Consider the following 21,820-nt stretch of genomic DNA (forward strand, 5'->3'; position numbering starts at 1 on the left):
TATTTTAATTGGGGGTGTTATTATGTGTGAATAAAAAGAAAAGCTTAACAATATCAAAAAACTAAATGAGTACTAAATGAAAGGTACAAATATCATAAAGTAGCAGCTTATGATACATTGGAAAGAAATTTGGTGATTCAGAGTTGAGAGATCAGGACTTGGATCCCAATCCTGCTCTTTAATAGCTTTGTAATGACTTTGGACAAATTACTTATAGTACTTGGGCCTCAATTTCTTCATCTATAAAATGAGAACGTTGTTTTAAATACTCTTGAGGCTTCCTTTCAGCTCTAAACCTATGATCCTAGATTTAGATCTTTCTAAAGCTCTGTTAAATGTTTCTTATTTATTATAAACATGAGCAAACACAAACATCAAGATACAGACAAAGAACAAGAAAGAGGATGATAAGAAGACTTTGAATGTTATTCATGATTTTTAAAAAAGCAATTAAGATAGTAACAAAATTGTTTCAAATATCTTGTTTTTTCCCTTTGCACATTTAAAAACATTTGGATATTCTTCATTATCTATTAACCTATCTTCCTCTCTCCCTCTGAAGCCCTACCTTAAAAAAACATTCACACATGTGTTAATACATGTACAATATATGTCTATTCACACATCACTGTAGCACATTCCTATATGTACATTTGTACATACACACACAAACACACACATACAGGATACATTTGCATGTGTATATACATAAAACACCATATAATCTCTGAAGTCCTTCTGAATTTCTTTCCTTCCTCCACTTTGCCATCTGAATTCTGGGATTTGATTAAATCATCATTCACTGGTACTTCTCCCTTGATCACCTTTTTTCAGCTTCTTTTTATTTGTTGATCTTCCTTTGACAGATTGTAAACTCCTTGAGGATAAAGACTGTTTCTCTCTTTCTTATTTGTGTCCCTTAGTATAGTGGCTAGCACATGGTAGGTGATTCCTAAATGTATTTTGGATTGCATTGTCAGATTCATAATTTCTCAAAGCATAATGCAATTCTATTACAGGCACATGCCACAATTTGTTCAGCTATTCACTAATTGGCTTTTATTTATTTCTAATTTTTCACTACAACAAAGCATGCCACAAGAAGTATTATTCTAAGTTTGAGTCCTTTTCCTCTGTTCTTCATCTCTTTGAGGTATATTTCTAATAGTAGTGTTGCTTGGTCAAAGGATTTGTACATTTAGTAACTTTTGGAATATAGTTTGGAACCAAATTGTTTTCTGAAATGGTTCAATTGTACACAGCTCTGCCATCAGTGTATTAATGTTTGTCTTGCCGCAATCTTTCCAACAATTGCCATTTTCCTCTTTTGTCATTTTTGCCAACCTGATAGATATGAGATGGAAGCCTTTTTATTTATACATAAAATGATATGCATCAAAAATTTATGGATCAACCCATTCAATCTCTAAAGTCTCTTCCAGATCTAAACCATATGATCATATGAACTCAGAGATGAGAGCTATCATGAGTAAGATGGTCAGAATTATGGAAATAAGGCATTTGAATAGGACTTTGAAAGATGGATAGAATTCAAATAAGTAAGGAGAATGAATATTCCAAGCACTGAAAACAATACAAATAAGACCTAAGTGTGAAAGAGACAGTTGGTGGAAGGTATGGGATGGGGGAGCAGTGAGTGGATCACTGTCAAGAGAAGGCGGTTTTGTGTAAGGGAATAAAGAGCCAAGGTTAAAAAAAAGGAGATTGGGTTTGAATTGAATGCCAAGTCACAGATTTTCATAGGGCTATCAGGTCATAGATTTAGAGTTGGAAGGAAGATTAGAGGAACCTCTCCTCATTTTACAGATGAGGAAACTAAGAATGGCGTTACAGGGACTTGTCCAGTGACTTTATTCCATAGGGAAAAAAGGCAGGAGGAAAAGGATCAAATCAGATTTTAGAATGATTAATTTGAATTTATCAATTAATTAAATTCTAAATAATTAAATCTTTATTAATTTCTGCAGAAATTATAGACTAGAGGTAAAAAAAAAAACTGATCAGGACATGGTGATCCTACTATGGGGTAAAAAATGTCTCTTTATTATCATACCCTTTGATCCAGCAGTGCTACTACTAAGCTTATATCCCAAATAGATTCTAAAGAAGGAAAAGGGACCTGTATGTGCAAGAATGCTTGTGGCAGCCCTCTTTGTAGTGGCCAGAAACTGGAAACTAAGTGGATGCCCATCAATTGGAGAATAGCTAAATAATTTGTGGTATATGAATATTTTGGAATATTATTGTTCAGTAAGAAATGACCAGCAGGATGATTTCAGAAAGGCTTGGAGAGACTTGCATGAACTGATGCTGAGTGAAATGAGCAGGATCAGGAGATCATTATATACTTCAACAACAATACTATATGATGATCAATTCTGATGGATGTGGCCCTCTTCAGCGATGAGATGAACCAAATCAGTTCCAATTGAGCAGTAATGAATTGAATCAGTTACACCCAATGAAAGAACTCTGGGAGATGATTATGAACCACTACATAGAATTCCCAATCCCTATATTTTTGTCCACCTGCATTTTTGATTTCCTTCACAGGTTACTTGTACACTATTTCAAAGTCCAATACTTTTTGTACAGCAAAATAACTGTATGAATATATATATATGTTGTATTTAACTTATGTTTTAACATGTTTAACATGTATTGGTCAACCTGCCATCTGGGGTAGGGGGTAGGGGAAAGAAAGGAGAAAAATGTCTTTTTAAAGTGTTAGCAATGAAATGAAAAAGGAGGGTCTATAATATGAGATTTTTTCAAATTATTTTTTGAATTTTCTCTTTGTTTTTTTTCAGTTGTTTTTCAATTGTGTCTGACTCTCTGTGGTCCCATTTGGGTTATTCTTGGCAAAGATACTGCAGTAGTTTGTTGTTTCCTTCTTTAGCTCATTTTACAGATGAGAAAACAGTGACTTGCCAAGGTTCACACAGACTGACACATCATAAGCTCAGTGGAGAATTCCCTGTGACCTGGAAAAAATAGGATGAGTATAAAAATAGACAAGCATGAAAAGTTTGGTAGGGCTAAACTAGTCATTTTCGTTTTTCAGCTGAAATGGAGCAAAAACTAAGAAAAGAGCCTCCCCCATCCCAAGAGAAGTGTGTAGAATGCATAGTTAGGTTAATAAAGAAGCAAGGTTTGTTGGTAACTTGGAAGCAGATCATTGATTCTTAAATATATTAAGAGTGCACATCCCCTTGGATCTCTTAAGGAAGAAAAATTAGAGCCAGATATGTGGGAAATAGTGGGAGAGGAACTAATTGAATATTATGAAGCTGTGGGTCCTGATTCAGTTCCTGAGGAAACATTCCTTATGGACAATATAATACAATTAGCTTTAAAGAATCCCACAAGTTCTAAAAAAAAAAAAGAAAGAAAGAAAGAAAGAAAGATTTTAAGGTGGATAGTCAGACAAGGAAGTGTGAGGAGAAAGAGCAGGAGGGGATGATACTGACAAAGCAGCTGAAAGGCATGGAGAATTGGACAAGAAAGGAGTTAAGTACAGAGCTGAACTTAAGGGATGTGGTGCTTCTCACTTTCACAGCTCAGTTACACCTGAGCAGGCACCCTTAGGGCATTCCCCATCTCCTGACTGTCCTCCCTCAACTTCACCTTCTTGGGTGGAAGGAGTGGAGGAGTGGGAGGGGCAGTGACACCATCAGCACCACACATGCAGCATTACGAAAGGCATTAATTATAAAAGGCACTAATTAATACTAAAGGGGAAAGACAGGCTACATCTGATTTGAGAATAGAAGCATACCATGTGATTGAAGAGTTTGACTCTTCAGGTCAAGAAAGGAGAAGATACACTCCTTTTATTTTGGAAATTATCAAAGATCTGAAAAAGGCTTGCACTCTTTATGGGGCCACATCATCTTATGTTAAGATGACATTAGAGAATTTGGCTTATGAAATTTTAGCCCCTAGTGACTGGAAATCTATATCAAGGACATGCTTAGAACCTGGACAAAATTTGTTGTGGCTCTCTGAATAATAGTGAACTCTGTAGGATACAAACCCAATGAAATAGGCAACCTGGAATTAATATACCAGTCACCTCTGACCAACTAGCAGGTTTAGGTCTTTATGCAGATACTTTAGCACAGATTAATTACCCTATAGCAGCATATGAGCAAATTGCTTCTGCTGCTGTCAAAGCATGGGGCTCCCTTCCAGGATGACAAGATAGTGGGGAAGCCTTCACAAAAATAGAGCAAGGTCCAAATGATCCTTTGCTGATTTTGTGTGGGATGTCTGCAGACAGCTGTCATATGAACTATTGGTGAAAATGCAGCAACAGGAATAATGATAAAACAACTGGCTAAGGAAAATGCTAATGAGGTTTGTAGAAGAATTATACTAGGACTACACAAGGATGCTCCTTTAGAGGAGATCATAAGATGCTGTGCCTCAGTGGGTACAAATGCTTTTTATAGCCAGTCTATGATGCAGACTTTCCAAGATCCGAACATGAGAAGACAGAGTTCCTTTTTGCAAGGGACTTCCAAAGAAACTCATCAATGCTTTCAATGTGGTAAAGTAGGGCATTTGAAAGCTCAATGTTGGCATAAAGATAAAGTGAAAAAACAGGGTGGAAGAACTAGACCCAAAACCCCATGTCCAAAATGCAACAAAGGCTTCCATTGGACTTCAGAATGTAGATTGACTCAGGGAAACAGGAAGCAGACCTCGGCCTCAGGCAAAAACCACTTGGGGCATGATGGCAGCCAATGATACACCCAGGGAGCCTTTAGAAGTTAAGTACTCAGATATGACCAATTTGTCAGGAAGCAACCTGTTGGGAAAAAGGGATTACAATTGGGGAGAATAGAGGTGTATGCAGCTGGGATAACTGAAATACCCCCTGGAGAGATGAAATCTGTCCCTGTCCAGACTATAGATCTTTTGCTTCCAGGCAAATTGTGGCATGTGCCTGTAATAGAACTCAGGAGAATGAGTCTGACTGATGTTCTATCCACTGTGCCCTACCTAGCTATACTTTTTAATTTTATTATGAACTTAATCTTCAGAAGCCACAAACATAACAAAGATATAAAAAAGGAGAGAATTAAACATGAAAGGGCAAATTTGTTATGAATCTTTTTATAGTACAATATTCAGAAAACTTTAGTAACAAGAAAATAGTGTTTGAAGGGCAATAATATGCTTTATATACATCACATCCAACAACTCTCTTTTTTTAAAATAGCATTTTATTTTTCCAAATACATGCAGACTGTTTTCAACATTTTTGCAAAATCTTATGTTCCAAATTTTTCTCCCTTTCTTCTTTCCCCTCCCCAAGACAGCAAACAATCCGATATAAGTTAAAAATATGCAATTCTTCTAAATGTATTTCCAATGTTCATCATGATGCACAAGAAAAAATCCAACAATTCTCTTAACAATCCAATGTGCCATATTTTACAGATCAGGAAACTAAGACTGAGATTAAGTGAATTGTCCAGATTCACACAGCTAGGAAATATCCAAAGCAGAACCTGAATAATGATCATTCTAATTGCACAACTGGCACCCTATCTTCTTGTTATGTTTGCATCAATCTGCAGAATTTTAGATTTTCACATTGGTTTCCTCATGACAACCTTAGGAAACTGATTTCTATGCACTTGTTTCTCCCTGAAAAGAGTATTAACTACCTTTTGAAGACTATAAGGATTTATTAATGTTGTTAAAAAAGCATCTTGAGGATGACAGGTGTTAAGAATATGATTATCAGCTCTCAGATTTGTTCTTATTCAGTCTCTAGTTATAGCATTTTTATGCATAAGAAATACATTCGTTTCTATTTTTTCTACCTTCACACTCCCAGAGACACAACAAAATTCCTTATCTTAGGAATTCCCACATGACTAATAATCATCATGGCATTAATTTCATGACTATTTCTTACTCTTGTTTCAATCTCTGCTGTGCTTTCTAGTGGAACCCACACACTATTGTGATATTTCATGCTTTCTGATCCTACCCCAGGCATAGTGTGCTTTTGATAATTAGTGAGAACAATGGTCTTGAAGTTGGAATTGGCCAATTTAAAGATTGTTTTAATTTTTATACATTACTGGGGTGATTGTATTTTTTTTCCATTTTGTTATTGATAGAAGAGGTGACATAAAATTATGGCCTTAGTGCAGGAAAATCTGAGTTCAAATACTACATCTTACATATATTGACTGGGTTTTCCTAGGCAATCCAGTTGTAGGACAGAAGTGTCACTATCAACACTCCCTAGAACAGTCAAAACCAGATTAAAATGTAATTGGGAAATATTTAACAAGATAAATTAAAAAATATATAATAGAGCACAGATTTTGTTAATGTGGTTTTTCTAAATCAATATGCTGCCTACAGAGATTTTTATATAAGGGTTTCTATTTGATTTTAACAATTCTGATACAAGTGGCTCTCTAAGATTATAAATTGTAGAGAAGGTATATATCTGAATTGGCAAAGGGGAGTTTCTTCATGTGGGAGTAACCTAGATAAATGAAATCACAAATCCCATGCTGAATTCTATCAATAGCTTAAGTCTCTTCTTTTAAAAACTGCCTGTTTACATTGTTTGGCCAGTCTTCTATATGGGAATGACTCTTATGCTTATGTATTTGTATCAGGTTTTTTTTTTTTTTTTATCTTGGATATTAGATATTTTGTAGAGAAATTTGCTGCAAAGATTTTTTTCTCAGGTAACTTTCCCTTCGAATTCTAATTTCATTGATTCCATTTAAGAAAAAGCCTTTCACTTTTATGTAAAAATGCTCATTTTATACTTCACAATCATTTCTATTCCTTGTTTGGTCAATCTCTCCTCTTTTCTATAGTTTTTAAAGGCACTCTCTAAAAGGCACTTCTTTCATTTTACAAAATGAATTTTTATATTTAGATTATGGATTCTTTTTGTTTGTTGTGATATATGGTACCTGATATTGGTTCAAAACTCATTTATTCCAGATTCCTTTCTAGTTTCTCAAGTTATTTTTGTTGAATGGTGAATCCTAAACTCAGTACCTAGTGTCTTTGGGTTATTGAATACTCTACTTGTTCTTTTTGGTTACTTCTGGCCCTTGTTTACCTAATCTTGGGCAAATCATTTAACCTTTGTTTACCTCAATTTTTCATCCCGTAAAATAGGTATAGTAATAGTACTTCACAGAGTTCATGTGAGAATTAAATGATATATTTCTAAATCACATACCACAGTGCCTAACATTTAGAAAGTGCTATATAAATTTTATTATTATTATAAATTTCATACTTCTAGACCCTTTTCCTACTAACTCTCCCTTTTCTTCATTGTGTGGTTACATTGTTTAGAGACTTATCATCTCTCACCTGGAATATTGCAATAGCATCCTTTTCTTGTCTAATCCTGCCACCACATAGCAACTGATTTGATATACTCAAAGCACAGATCTGACCAAATTGCTCACCTGGTCAACAACCTGGTCAGTGATACCCTATTAGTTATAGGATAAAATACAAATATTTTTGTTTATAATTTACAACTTTCATAATATTGCTCTCATTGAGGCTTGTACATTCATTTCACATTATTCCCCTTTAGGCTCTTTTATGTTGCAACCAAAATCATTTACTTGTTCTTTCTAAAATGTAATGTCCACTCTCTCATCCTCTGTGCCTTTGCCTAAGCTACCTCCACAATGTATGCTTTCTTTACAAATCTTGGTATCCTTAGCTCCCTTTAAGCATCAGTTCAGGTATGCTATCTTCTATAAGAGTCCTTTCTTGATATTTCTAGTTTTCTAGTGCTCTTCAGTTTCTCTCATTACTTTCATATTTACTTTTATACACCAAGGGCCTCTGAGACCAAGGAATACATGATGTGAGTTGTTGGTCAGAATGGAACCTTTGAGATTGCAATTGCAAAAATGGGTAGTTAGAATAGTTACAGGGTAGATAGAAAGATGCTAAGCTAAGGCAATTGAGAGTAAGTTTGGGATTAAATTTTGAGAAGAGAAGGATATGATCTTATATTTGGGGGAGATAGAAAACTTTTAGCAGGCATTTTGAGTGGATAATAAAACTAGAAGAGAGAGTTGTAGGGAGCACAGCAAATAAATGCAAATTACTCTGAGGTACCATCATATCCATCATATCCATCAGATTAGAAAAGTTCATATAAAAAAGAAAATGACAAATGCTGGAGAAGTTGTAGGAATAAAGATACATTAAAAATTGTTTGGAAAAATAAACTGTTCCAGCCACTCTGGAAATTAATTTGGAACTATGCTCCAAAAGTTATTAAACTCTTCACACTTGTTGATCAAATAGTACTACTATGTCTTTCCCAATAAGATCAGAGAAAGAAATAAAAAGAATCCACATGTACAAAAAAAAATATACACGTATGCTCTTTTTGTGGTATCAAAGAAATGGAAACCAATGGATTTGGCCTATTGATTGAGGAATGGCTGAACAAATTATAGGATATAAATTGTGTTTGTGTGTGTTTGTGTGCAAGGGTGAGATAATCGAGATTAAGTGACTTTCCCAGGGGCACACAGCTAATAAGTATCAAGTTTCTAGTATTGAATTTCAATTCAGGTTCTTCTGACTCCAGAGCAGTTGCTCTATCCACTGTTCCCACCTAACTCTCTAATTATGGTATGTATATTTGTTATAAAGGGTTTTAGGAACTAAAAGAAGAGATGTGGTAGTTTTTTGTTAGTTAAAAGAAATAAAATTATATTTAAGAAACTATCACAAAGTATAATTACCAATATGCCACAACTGTGAGAGGATGACATACTGTCCAATGAAGATCAAATATGCCTTTAATAAATCTTAAGTATTCAGATATCACCATTATATGCATTCTCATTGTTATTGGATTATTATCAAATTAGATTTGAATCAAAATGATTTCTTATTCAGGTATAACCTCGAAATTTATAAATTTATAAATTTCATCACTTATACATTTAAATTCATCATACCTCACAGTTCATGAAACAAATGTATCTCATATTTGATGCTTATATATAGTGACTAGGTATCTTTCTCAAGTACATACTAGGATTCCAAGAACTCTGAAATTAATTTAGAAAATCTTTAAAAGTTCCCCTTACCCAGGAAAGAATTATTTCTTCAGAAAAAGTTTTCTTTCCTAGACAATTCTATCAGGCACCAAGCTAGGCTGTGCTTACAGCCTTTATAAATCAACAATATAATTGCTTTAATAGTCTTTTTCTCCACTCTGTTCTAGAGTCATTTTTTTCCCTTGCATTTTTCAAGATCTCTTTATTAGATCATTGTGGCCCTTACTATTGGTGAGGATTGCTTTTCTTACTGGGATCAAAGCACACTACACTTGAGAAGTGTTTCCCTGAATGAGGTTCATAATTCTAAATTCATTATTCTCCCACAGTTTCCTGGTTGACAGCTATAATTTACAATTCTGGTACTTTCAGTAAATACCACAAAGTGTTAGCATCAGTTGTGGGCTCTTCCTTGTCTAGAGCAAGTGGTTGAGTAAGGGAAACCTCAAGGAGAGAGTTTAAACCTTATCAAGCAAGACATCATGGAAAGGAGATATCTTGAAACACTATCCATTGCAGGAGAAGACAGAGATCACGGCACATCAACTGAGTCATAGAGACCCTGGACCAGAGACTCTAGGACACTGGGAAACCCTGCAGGAGAGTGTAGCAGGGCAGAGTCAGGCCAAGAGAATTATCATCTGCTTGCTTCCTCTTTACCTTAATCAATTTGGTTGACTGAGTTGTTTCTACCTGTTGGAGGGTTGGGTAAAGGTCAAGACCTATGATTTCATTGCTATAGAAATTCTGAATGAGCAAACTACCTTTGCCAATGCTATTTAGGGCTTCTTCATACCTAGTCTTACAAGGTTGCCAGGGGCCACTGAGGTTAAACAGCTTGTCTGAGAATAGATAGCAGGTGGAAGGCATGAATCCTGTACCATTCCATATTAGATCTCATTGAAGAGGTCAAAAGATACAAATTTCATTGCCCTGAATCAAAACCCTAATTATCCTGTTCTATCTATGATCCCATTCCTGGCTTCCAGAGGATGGATCTCCAGCTCTGGTTCCCAGAATTTTCATTCCCCAAAAGACATAAAGGGGAAGATGATGGTGAGTTAAAGCTGAGGGTCTACTCAAAACTGCATACCTAGTTAAGGAACGTGGAACAAAAAATCCCCTTATCTGTTGCTCATTTGTCTTCTGCATAAAAACCCATTCTGTCTGATTGACAATACTTTGCCAAAAGATATCCAATCTCTTTACTTGGATTGGAAAAAAAAAATCCTGGCTCCTTTTTATCTCTTTTATGATTTACAACCTTGTAGGCTGTTAGCCTGATAGCTAAATCCAAAGTTTTCAGTATATAAAGCCTTCCTGAATTATTTCTAATTTTCTAGATTTCCTTTAGAGGCTAATCTGTCAGCTATGGTGTAAATAAACTTTTGTGATTTTAAAAGAATCTCTTTGAATTCTTTCAAACTATGAACCATGATTCTCACATACTTGACTGCCATCTAAAAACTCTCTTAAATATTTCTGCCACCTATGCTTCTTTTTTCTAATAATTTTTTAGGATTCTTTCCAATGTCTGTTGAGAGTTTTTGCTTTTTCTAGCTTGTAAAAAAGGAGAGCCATAAGTGAAGACTACCTAGTTGTCCTTTTTTATTGTTGTAATTGGGAGAGGTTAGGGCCACTGGCCTGGAGTCTGGATTAGCTGAGGCACTAACACTTACTCAGCGTTTCTCTTTGTACCTCATTTTAAAAGTACAAATGTCATAAGCCTTTCAGAGAGAACTCAGTGTTAATTGTCTGTCAACAAACATTTGTTAAATTCTAGCTAAGTGCTGGTCTTCTTGCTGCCCACTATTCAATCCACTACGTGACCCTGTTCTCCTGTGCAGAAGTATAGCCTCAACACAGCACCCTTAGGAAGCTGGACACTCTTTAACCTGTTTGACTTCTCACCCTTAGTTAGCCCCTGTTTCTCCCAAAGCTCTAGGGTAGCTACCTCTGATATCTTTTATCCTCTAGCTTATTGGCTGAAGCTTTGTGGGCAGGCTCACCCCTCCAGATTAATAGCCATTAATAGATTAATAGACATTAACCGCTTCCATTTCCCTAGAGCCTCTCCAATTCCCATCTCATTGTAGGTCTTTACTTTTTGGCAGACCTCTCTGTTTTTTTCAACTTAAAGAAAACAAAACAAAATCTTTCTTTTTTATTATCACAAATATAAACCTCTCCAGATACAAAGAATGGAAAAAGATTGATTATGAATCCATGAATATTCATTATGAACAGATTGTTGTTCTTTCAAACTTCATATTAAATTTGACATGAAAGTAGCAATGCTGTCATGCTCATCTGTATTTTGTTATAAAGGTACTTCTGCTTTCCTCTATGTATTTTTAAATGTTTCATTGATTTTTTGCATGTGTCATGTTCTCTGGTCTCCAATAATTCTTCCAACTCTATTAAAAAATTAAAGCCTACTGACAAATAAGTCTAGTTAAGGAAAAACACATGTGTTTTGACCTTGTCTGAAAATGGATAGCTCATTCTGTACCTCTCATATAATACTTTTCTGTCAGGAAGAGGGAAGGGTTCTTGCTCACATTAGTTTTCTGGAGTAATGATGTTCAGAAGTATTTCAAAGTTCATTTCCTTTATATTTAGTCTTTGTATAAATTCTTCTGCTTACTTCATTCTGCCCCAGATCTTACAAGTATTCCCACCTTATTAACTTTTAATTGAGCTTCAAGTCTATGCTGAAGTGATTTAAAATCAAGTACAGCCTCTTCTAATTTTGTTTTTTAGTTTCTAATTTTGGAATGGAAAGATGGGGACTTTTGCTGTTGCCTTGATTGCCCCTTTTCTTGACCCAGGAAAATAAAAATGAAGTGTAGTGTCTTGGGACCCTCAGTTTTTTAGGGCTCTTAAATAAAAATAACTACAGCAAAATTTCATTCTCAACAGTCAAAACAATTAGATGCTCTCCTTTGATCTCCTGGTACTTTCAAAGAATCTACAAGTGATAAGGAAGTATTCATCTCAGGTTAGCTTGAAAGTATTCTTTCAGCTCTAGGAAAGCCTATGGTCCTCTGATTTGATGATTCTATTGTAAAGAGGTGTGTGTGTGTGTGTGTGTGTGTGTGTGTGTGTGTGTGTGTGTGTGTGCTTTTGTTTTTCCTCATCTAGATTTTGTATGTCCAGATATAACCACAGCATAATTTGCTAGATGTGTCTGGTTGAAAGGGAGGCAAGGATAGACAATTCTAGCATTTCTTTCTTCCATCCTTTTCCAAGGGAGACTTTAATTCCTTCCCAGAAAAGGAAACAGGAGGTTGGGACCAGAGAGTAGCTACTTTACTGGGCTAGAATTATAGCTATCTGTTCCCTTAAATATTATTAGTCTAAAGGAAGTAATTCTTAGGTTTAACTTCTGGTTGCTACTCATTACTGGGAGAGGAGCTTATATAGTCAAAGCTTCCCACCAGATGATGGTTCTATAATGAACATAATCTCATAGCAAAATGGAAATTAGAGAACATATATACATACGTGTGTGTGTGTGTATGAATATATACCAGATAATACAAACTGGACTCTCCCTTTGGAAGTGAAATAATTTGGCTCAACTGAGGAAGAATCCTGGATTTCACACTAAAGGGGAAGTCTAGAAGTTAGGGACAGGAGTGACTGTTCCTCTACATGTTGGTTTATTCCTCAGATTCTTTTTTTTCTTTTCAGCGATTTGAAAAAAGATTGGGATAGTGTGTCTTCTCTCTCAAAGCTGAAAGCCCAAAGTGACCAGGATCTCTTTTCTCTTGCTCTCACTGATTCAAGCCTACCAACCAAAAAATAATCAAAAAAAAATTTAGGGAGGCAAATAAAATTCTGGAAAAATTAGATATGATAGCTCTCAGGAGAAAATTGAATGGTAATAGAAAGGACAATGCCTTTTCCTCAGTAATATATGGTACCTACACAAAAATTGACTATGTATATATAAAAGCCTCACTACCAAATACAGAAAAACAAATAGTAAATGTATTTTTTCAGATCATAATGCAATAAATATTACATTCAATGATAAACACTGGAAAGAGAGTAAAAATCAATTGGAAATTAAGACCAAATCATAGAAACAATCTATAATTTCATTAAAGAAAATGACAGTGATGGGACAAAATACCAAAATTTGTGGGATGAAGCCAAAATGGTACTTAAAAGAAAACTGATATTGCTACTTGCTTAAATCAATAAAATAGAGAAAAAGCAGATCAATGAATTAAGCATACAACTAAAAAAAACTAAAAAAAGAATAAATTAAAAATCCGCAATTAAAAACCAAATTGGAAATTCTGAAAATCAAAGGAGAGATTAATAACATTGAAAACAAGAAAACCATCAAATTAATAAATAAAGTTAGAAGCTGGCTTCATGAAAAAAAAAAGAAACATAAACCATTGGTTAATTTAATTAAAAAGGAAAGAAAAAACCAAATTACTAGTATGAAAAATGAAAGGATTGAATTTGCCACAAATGAAGAGGAATTAAGACAGTTACTAGGAGCTATTTTGCCCAATTTTATGCCAATAAGTTTAACAATCTGAATGAAATAGATGAATATCTACAATAAATCACCCAGATTAACAGAAGAGGAAATAAATGATTTAAGTAATCCCATTTTGGAAAAAGAAATTGAACTTCAGTGAACTTCCTTAAAAAAAATCCCCAGGGCCAGATGGAATCACAAGCAAATTCTACCAAACATTTGAAGAACAATTTATCCCAACACTATATAAACTATTTGGAAAAATAGATGAAGAAAGAGTCCTAACAAATTCCTTTTAAGATTCAAATATGGTGTTGATACTTAAACTAGGAAGAGCCAAAATAGAGAAAGAAAATTATACATCAGTTTCTCTAATGAATATTGATGCAAAAATTTTAAACAAAGATTATATATTATAATCAGTCAAGATGTATACCAGGAATGCAGAGTTGGTTTAATATTAAGAAAACTCAACATAATTGACCACATCAACAACAAAACCAACAAATCACATAGCCATTTCAATAGATGCAGAAAAAGCCTTTGACAAACTATAGTACCTTTTCCTATTAAAAGAATTTGAGAGCACAGGAATAAATGGTGCTTGCCTTAAAATGATAAATAGTATTTATCTAATACCATATTGAGCATTATTTACAATGTAAATAAGCCAGAAGCCTTCCTAATATACTTAGAGATAAAGCACGGATGCCCATTATTTAATGTACTAGAAATGTTAGTATAGAATAAGAGGGGAAAAAAAAAAGAAATTGAAGGAATTAGAATAAGCAATGAGGAAACAAAATTATCACTCTTTGCATATTTTTATATTTATTCAGAAAATCCATTTAAAAGTTCTTTAAATTATTAACAACTTGAGCAAAATTGCAGGGTACAAAGTAAATCCACATAGGTCATCAGCATTTTTATATAGGACCAAAAAAGTTAAGCAGCAAGAGAAAGAGAAACACCATTGAAAATAACTGTGGACAATATAAAATATCTGGGAGTCTACCTGCAAGACAAACCCAGAAAATAGATGAACACCATTACAAAACACTTCACACAAATAAAATCAGATATAAACAACTGGAAAAATATCAATAGCTCATGGATAGGGCAAGCCAATATAATAAAATTACAATTTGATCTAAATTCATCTAGTTATTTAATGCCCAATCAAAATATCAAAATATTATTTTTAGAACTAAAAAAAATAATTTTTTTTCTGGAAGAATAAGAACTCAAGGATCAATAGAATTGACAAAAAAAAAAAGGTGAAAGAATGTGGTCTAGACCAGCTTTCAAATGATCACAAAATATTAATTATCAAACAATCTGAGACTGGCTAAGAAAATAGATTGATGGATCAATGAAATAGGTTAGAAACAAATTACATTATAGTAAGTGACTATAATAATCTAGTATGTGATAAGCCCAAAGATCTAAACTTCTGGAATAAAAACTTATTTCATAAAAACTGCTATGAAAACTGGAAAACATTATGGCAGAAACTAGGTATAGACCAACATCTCACAATGTATACCAAGTTAAGATGAAAATGGGTGCATAATTTACACTTCAAAGAGTGATACCATAAGCAAATTAAGAGAGCATGTAATAGGGGCATCTAGATGATACAGTGGATAGAGCACTAGCCCTGAAGTCAGGAGGACCTGATTTAAAATCTGACCTCAGACACGTAACACTTCCTAGCTATGTGACCCTGGGCAAGTCACTTAATCCCAACTGCCTCAGCAGAGAGAGAGAGACGAGAGAGAGAGAGAGAGAGAGAGAACCTGGAATACTTTATTTGTCAGATTTATGGATAAGGGAAGAATTTAGGACCCAGGAAGATATAGAGAGCATTACAAAATAGATAATTTTGATTATATAAAATTAAAAAGTTAAACAAACCAATGCAATGAAAATTGTAAGGAAAGCAGAAAATGGGAAAATTTTGTGAGAATTGAGTCAAATTTGTAAAAATATGTCATTTCCCCAACTGATAAATGGTCAAAGAATATAAACAGGTACTTTTCAGACAAAGAAATAAATCAAAGCTATTTGAAATAATATGAAAAAGTACTGTAAATCACTATTGATTAGAGAAATGCAAATTAAAACAACTCTGAGGATATTGGAAGAGATGTGGGAAAACCTCAGACACTGATAGATTGTTGGAGTTGTGAACTGGAGAGCAATTTGGAACTATGTCCAAATGGCTATAAAACTGTGCAACAATACCCTTTGACCTAGCAAAATCACAGCTAGATAGAATGGTGGGCCTGGCCTAATATTGCTGTTACTGTGTACAATGTTCTGGTTCTGTTCACTTCACTATATATTGGTTCATGTAAGTTCATAGTATATTGGTATGCTGGCATGGTAACATTTTTGTACCGGGAAACTATTGACAAGACTACAGCCTAAATCATAAGGATCACTTAAAGAATTTCCTAATATATAAAGGGAAAATTTCACTTCACTGACCTAGTCTCATTGTGTAATAGGAGCTAACAAATAAGGGGATTGGGAAAAGTCTTGTGCATTTGAGCTGAACCTTGATGGAAGGTAGGAATTCTCACAGATTCTGGTGAGGAAAAAATTCCAAGTATGGGGGAATTGCTTGTAAAAGGGTTGGAAACAATATATCCTCTATGGTGGATGTCAAATAGTTGATTTGACTTAAACCTAGAACATATACAGGCAAAAAAATATGACAAATTCTGGAAGGGCAAATTAAAGTTAGGTTACAAAAATCTTGAAAGACCAAATAAAGGAGATTTAAAAAAAAAATCAGAAGCAATAATTAATCCCCGAAGCTTCTCATACAGGCTCTTGATATAAGACTGCCTTATATGGAATCCAAAGGCTTCTATGATTTTTAATGTTTTTGATCCCATGGCACTTTGTGTTTGGACATCTAGGTTGTGCTTTGGAGGGAATGATAGGCCTGGAATCAGGAAGATTTGAGTTCAAACCCATCCTCAGATATTCACTAGATGTGTTACCATGAATAAGACACATAACTTCAGTTTGCTTCAGTTTCCTCATGTATTTACCTTCCAAGGTTGTTAGGAGGAGTAAGATAATATTAGTAAAATGCTTAGCACAATTCCTGGCACAGAGGTGCTTTAAAAAGTAGCTTTTATTGTTGTTGTTTTTATTTTCACATAGGTTAAAAACTGTTGGCCTCTTGCTCACTCTATTTATTGTCTGACACAGAGAAAACTCACTCCTAAAATGTATTTTTCTTTTTGTTTTGTAACCACTAGAGGTCACAACAGGTTTAGACTTGTGGTCTGATAAGGTCCACAATTTTATAAGGTCCAGTTTCATAATAATTCCATTCTTGGAAATTTACTTAGGAAACATCTGAACAACTCATGATTACATCATTCCCATGAACAAAGGATCACAAGGAAATATACAAGTCAGAGTGGGTGGATAGAAGAAATAAGATTAAAACAACAATCAGATGGACTCTTTAATGGAACTCGGCCAGTAGCATTCAGTTGGAAAGGCAGGTGCCAGGAATAAGGACCACCATTTTCTCATGTCTGTTTTTTCCTTCCTGGCCATCTGATTGAGTGCTTTCAGTAAAACAAATATGGTCTTAGTTTTCACCACTGGAAGCCTGGGTTTGGGATAAGGGAACTGTAATGTTCCATTAGCCACAGTAGTCACACACTGATGTGCCATGTAGTGGGTGGGAGAAGGAAACTTTACCAAACTTCACCTCTTAAGGTATATTTTCTCCTTTTTTTGAGGGCTCTCTGTCTAGTCCCATCCTGGTGAAATGCTGTCCTCTATCTTCCTTTCTTCTCTTCTTGAGCTTAAAAAAAAAAACAACCCAGCTTCCAAAATAGCAATTTAGGTTCTCCCTGAAATGAAACCAGTCCAAAACTTGCCAAAAGAATTACTGGACTTTAACTTAAAAACACACAAAACATAATACTCCAATAAGTTTGGAAAAATACTTCCATACTTGGAGGGAATAAACTCTGTTCATACTTTGAAATAAAATAGTTTTATTTCACTTTCTATGCTAAATTAATCCAAGCTTTAAATTTCAATTCAAACCAAATCAGTTGAAAGCTCACTCATCTCAACTCATTTTTTTGCACCTCTCTCACTACTCCTGAAAGACAGACTGCTAATAGGAAGGAGTTTCAAGAAATTATAATAGTCATTACCTTAAGAGAAAAAGAAATAGTCTTACTGTTCAGAGATAGACAACTATAACAGAGACTAATAAAAAAAGATTGGCTATGATCTGACAAAAAGAAAAGAATATCAGGGTCATGAACTTTTTATATCTGTACCTACCAACTTTTATTTTTGCAAATTCTAGTTGTGGTCTAGAACTACTCTTATCATAGATTCCTGAAGACTCTTCAAATAAAATTTTATTATAATGAAATAAAACAGATTAGGAAGATTGTAAAAATTAGATATCAACATTTAATTACTAGTATATTGTTTACTCTTTCAATATAAATACACTGTAGATTTTTAAAAGTCACATTCAAGGAATATTGGCATAACAGCAAATATAACATTATATAAATGTAATAATACTAATATAATAATACAATCCAATATAATAACATCAAACAGGACAGTAGGATTATAAATTTATAGTGTGGAATAAACTTTTGAGCTTGAACTCCAACACAATCCCTCATTTTATAGATGAGGAAATAGGGGCACAGAGATGCTAAATAATAATATGCTCAAGATGATACCAATAAATTGCTGAGCCGGACACCTTTCCTTTGATTCCTTTCTGACTATTAGCAGTATTGCAGCTCTAGATTTTGGCTATGATATTCCTGGGAGTTTTCATTTAGGTATTTCTTCCAGGAGGTATCTGGAGTATTCTTCCTGTTTTTATTTTACTTCCTGCTTCTAAGTGAGCTGGATAGTTTTCTTTTAAGATTTTTTGAACATGAGTAGGCTGGTCATCCAGGAAATCTAGTGATTCTTGATTTTTTTTTTCTGTTTTCTAGATGAGTTATTTTTGCTATATGAGGTAGTACACTTTTTTTCTTTTTTTCTTTTCTTTTCTTTTTTTTTTGGCTTTTTGACTTTGCTTTAATATTTCTTGTTGTCTCATTAGTCCATTAACTTATAATTGGTTCATTCTGAGTTGTAGGGAGTTTGTGGGAAAGGCAAGATTTTGTGTTTCTCATCCCTGTGTGACATAGCAACTCTTACCCAAATTAAAATCAGAGAATCTCAAGGTAGAAAGCAAAAAGAATTTATTATGATCTTGTGAGAAAGGGTAGTAGTGTTGATATAGGAGTGAAAAGCACAAGCTGCAAATAGGTTTGTATAGATCTTAAATGTGGAACCCATTCTCTTCTAACCTTTTCTCCCATTGACTGGGGAGTCCAAGCTTACATTCTAATGGGGAAATCTGTTCCAGAAAGAAAGAATAATAGCCAATGACACATTCTTTAGCCATATCAGGAACTTATAGTATTAAGTATATGAAAAGGGGTGTGTGTGTAGGGTGGGGGGAACAGAAGAGGACTATAAACTTATCTGCAGCTTTTAGCTGTATAGCTCAGCTTGTTATTGCAAAATCTCAAGTCACAATTAGGGCATAGCTCAAAGCTACATTCTAATGAGAGGTCTTCACTCAGTTTATCCTATTCATCCTTATTCTTCTTTATCCTTCTAATGGGTATAATAAAACTTATAATACTTACCTCACATGGCTGTGAGAGAATCAAGTGAAATTTCAGCTATTGTTATAATCTTTACTCATGTAAATGGGGTAGACTTTTCTATGTGGAGGAGCATCTTTGGAAGATGCAGACATTCTTTGTTTGGTTTCAGTTTGCCATATGAATTTTTAGTTTCTGACCATCTAATTGATTAAGGAACCACAAAAACCAACAATCTACCAAATGTTGAACCCAAACTGAATACCTTCTATATCTAACCAGCCCCTAAGTCTTCTATCTCTCCAGTTGGAACATATTTTTGTCATCACACATTATAAGTCCTTCTCTGTCTTTGATCATGCATTGTTAAATGCATGATGGCTCCTTTATTGGTAGATTGAAACCAGGCAGAGAATATTTATTTTTCCTCTAAGGACTGATCTTCCATTGTCAGTTCTACTCCTATCATATTTATTTTCAAGAAACTTTTATTTTAAAACCTTAGAGAAATATGTTTTTTCTTAGAAAACTAATTCATGACATTCTTAGATTTACTTCTTCATTTCTCTACATCTGTCTTTCTTCTTTACTCCCATTTTAATTGTAGGAAAAACAACCTCCTTGTTTGTTAGTTCAATGAAACTGAAGGATTTTTTTTTCTTGATTTCACCTTTGCTTTAACAGGAAGGATGAGAAATGCCATTACAAAAAAAAGATGGGTTTTCATACAAGCTCAAAGAGTAAAAACAGATAAAAGAGCATGTCCATCCTTTATTGTAACTATCATTCATTGCTTATATCAGACAGAATGGGATGAATCCATCATCACTTGCTTCTTTCAGTGATCAGGTGTTTATATATTAGATGATGGACTAACTTTTATGACTTTTGGCAAGTCATATCTCCTTTCATGACTTCAGTTTTCTTAACTTTAAATGAGAATCTGACTCTGAGATCTTTTTCTATGAACCTCTGTGTATTTTGGGAGAAGCTGCCCACTAGGGCGCAGTATGAGCTTATTGTTCTTAATCTCAGAGAAACTTTGAGACCCAAGGAGGAAAAATTGAGGGAGCACAGGAGAGAAAAGGGATCTAGCAGAATGTTTGAAATTTTGTTATATTTTACATTTTGTTACTTTGGTAAAAATCTTGGTTTACTGTGAATGCTGAATATTCTGTGTGATGATAACAAAAATTTATGACCTCAATTTTTCGTCTCTCTCTATCTGTATACCACAGCTGCTGTGTTGGAACTTATCAATAAAGGGATTTCAACATAATAATAAAAGTTTTACATTTCTTTGCAAACATTTTATGAGCAGAGCTTTTGTTTATACCTTTATTTCGATTTGTTAAAAAAAAAAAAAAAAACTTCTGTGTACTTGGTTGCCCTTGGAGACCTTTATACTATATATAAATGTGGTAAACAAATTAAATGCAGTGGATATAAAGTAGCAGGATGGAAATACTTTGTCAGGAAAAGGAATATCAACTCATAAACATTCCTTGTAATCTATGGTCCATAAGGCTATTCAAAATTGTGAGGAAGACATGAGCTAAATGTCCAATCCAGTATTTCCCTCAATGGAGGAGTTGGGTCAGTTTTAGGATTACAGGATCATAGAAGTAAAAAAAAAATTTAGAAGTCATTGAGTTAGGAAAAAGAAGCCCACAGAGTTCAACTGATATGCCCAGACCGAGTAAGGTAGCAAGATGGCACAGAACATAGAATGCTAGCCTTAGGATTAAGAGGACCTGAGTTCAAATCCTGATAGTTACTAGATATTTGTCCACATAGTTATGCCATTTAACTTCTTAAACCATCTGTAAAATAGGGATTGAACAAAATATAAGACTAGCCATGTAGGAAAGAACCACACTATAATTTATTAATTAAATTTAAAAAATAAATTTAAAAAGTCAAACAGAAATTTTTCTGCTTGGTCTTAGAAATAAATACTGAGTTATTGGAATTTATTGAGTAGGGAATGACTTAGGCCAATGTAGGCCAATTTTTTTTTTTTTGAATTGACTATGTAATTATCCTTTATAAAGTTCTATGATACCTTGTTGTAAGCTATATGAATCAGGACCAAAATATCACTTGTTTTCAAGTCTATCAGGAGGCTTCTTGGGTCCCCTCACATCCTTCATTTCCACTTATTTTTTCCTCTGATCCTTTCAGATAATTCTTGCAACCTTCATTTGCTTAAACTACAGCCAATTTGTATTTTCAACTTGTTGAGTTATTTTTGGAAAGCCCTTTTTACCTTTACCCCTTTTCAGATCATCATCCTGCTTTTGTTCAAACATTCTGAGACATTTACTGAAGTGCTGGTGATATGTATCACCTATTCAAAATTCATGACTCTTTCTTTATCACTTCATCACTCTTCATCAAGTCCTTATAAATCCCTTGAAAAGTATTACAATTTAGAATATATATCATTGAAGAAAACAGATTTAAGACTGCAAGGTTGAAATCAGGAACCAAATTAAAACACTGAAAAAAGATCCTTA

Source organism: Antechinus flavipes, chromosome 3, assembly GCF_016432865.1.
Source record: "Antechinus flavipes isolate AdamAnt ecotype Samford, QLD, Australia chromosome 3, AdamAnt_v2, whole genome shotgun sequence".
In the NCBI taxonomy this organism is placed as follows: Eukaryota; Metazoa; Chordata; class Mammalia; order Dasyuromorphia; family Dasyuridae; genus Antechinus; species Antechinus flavipes.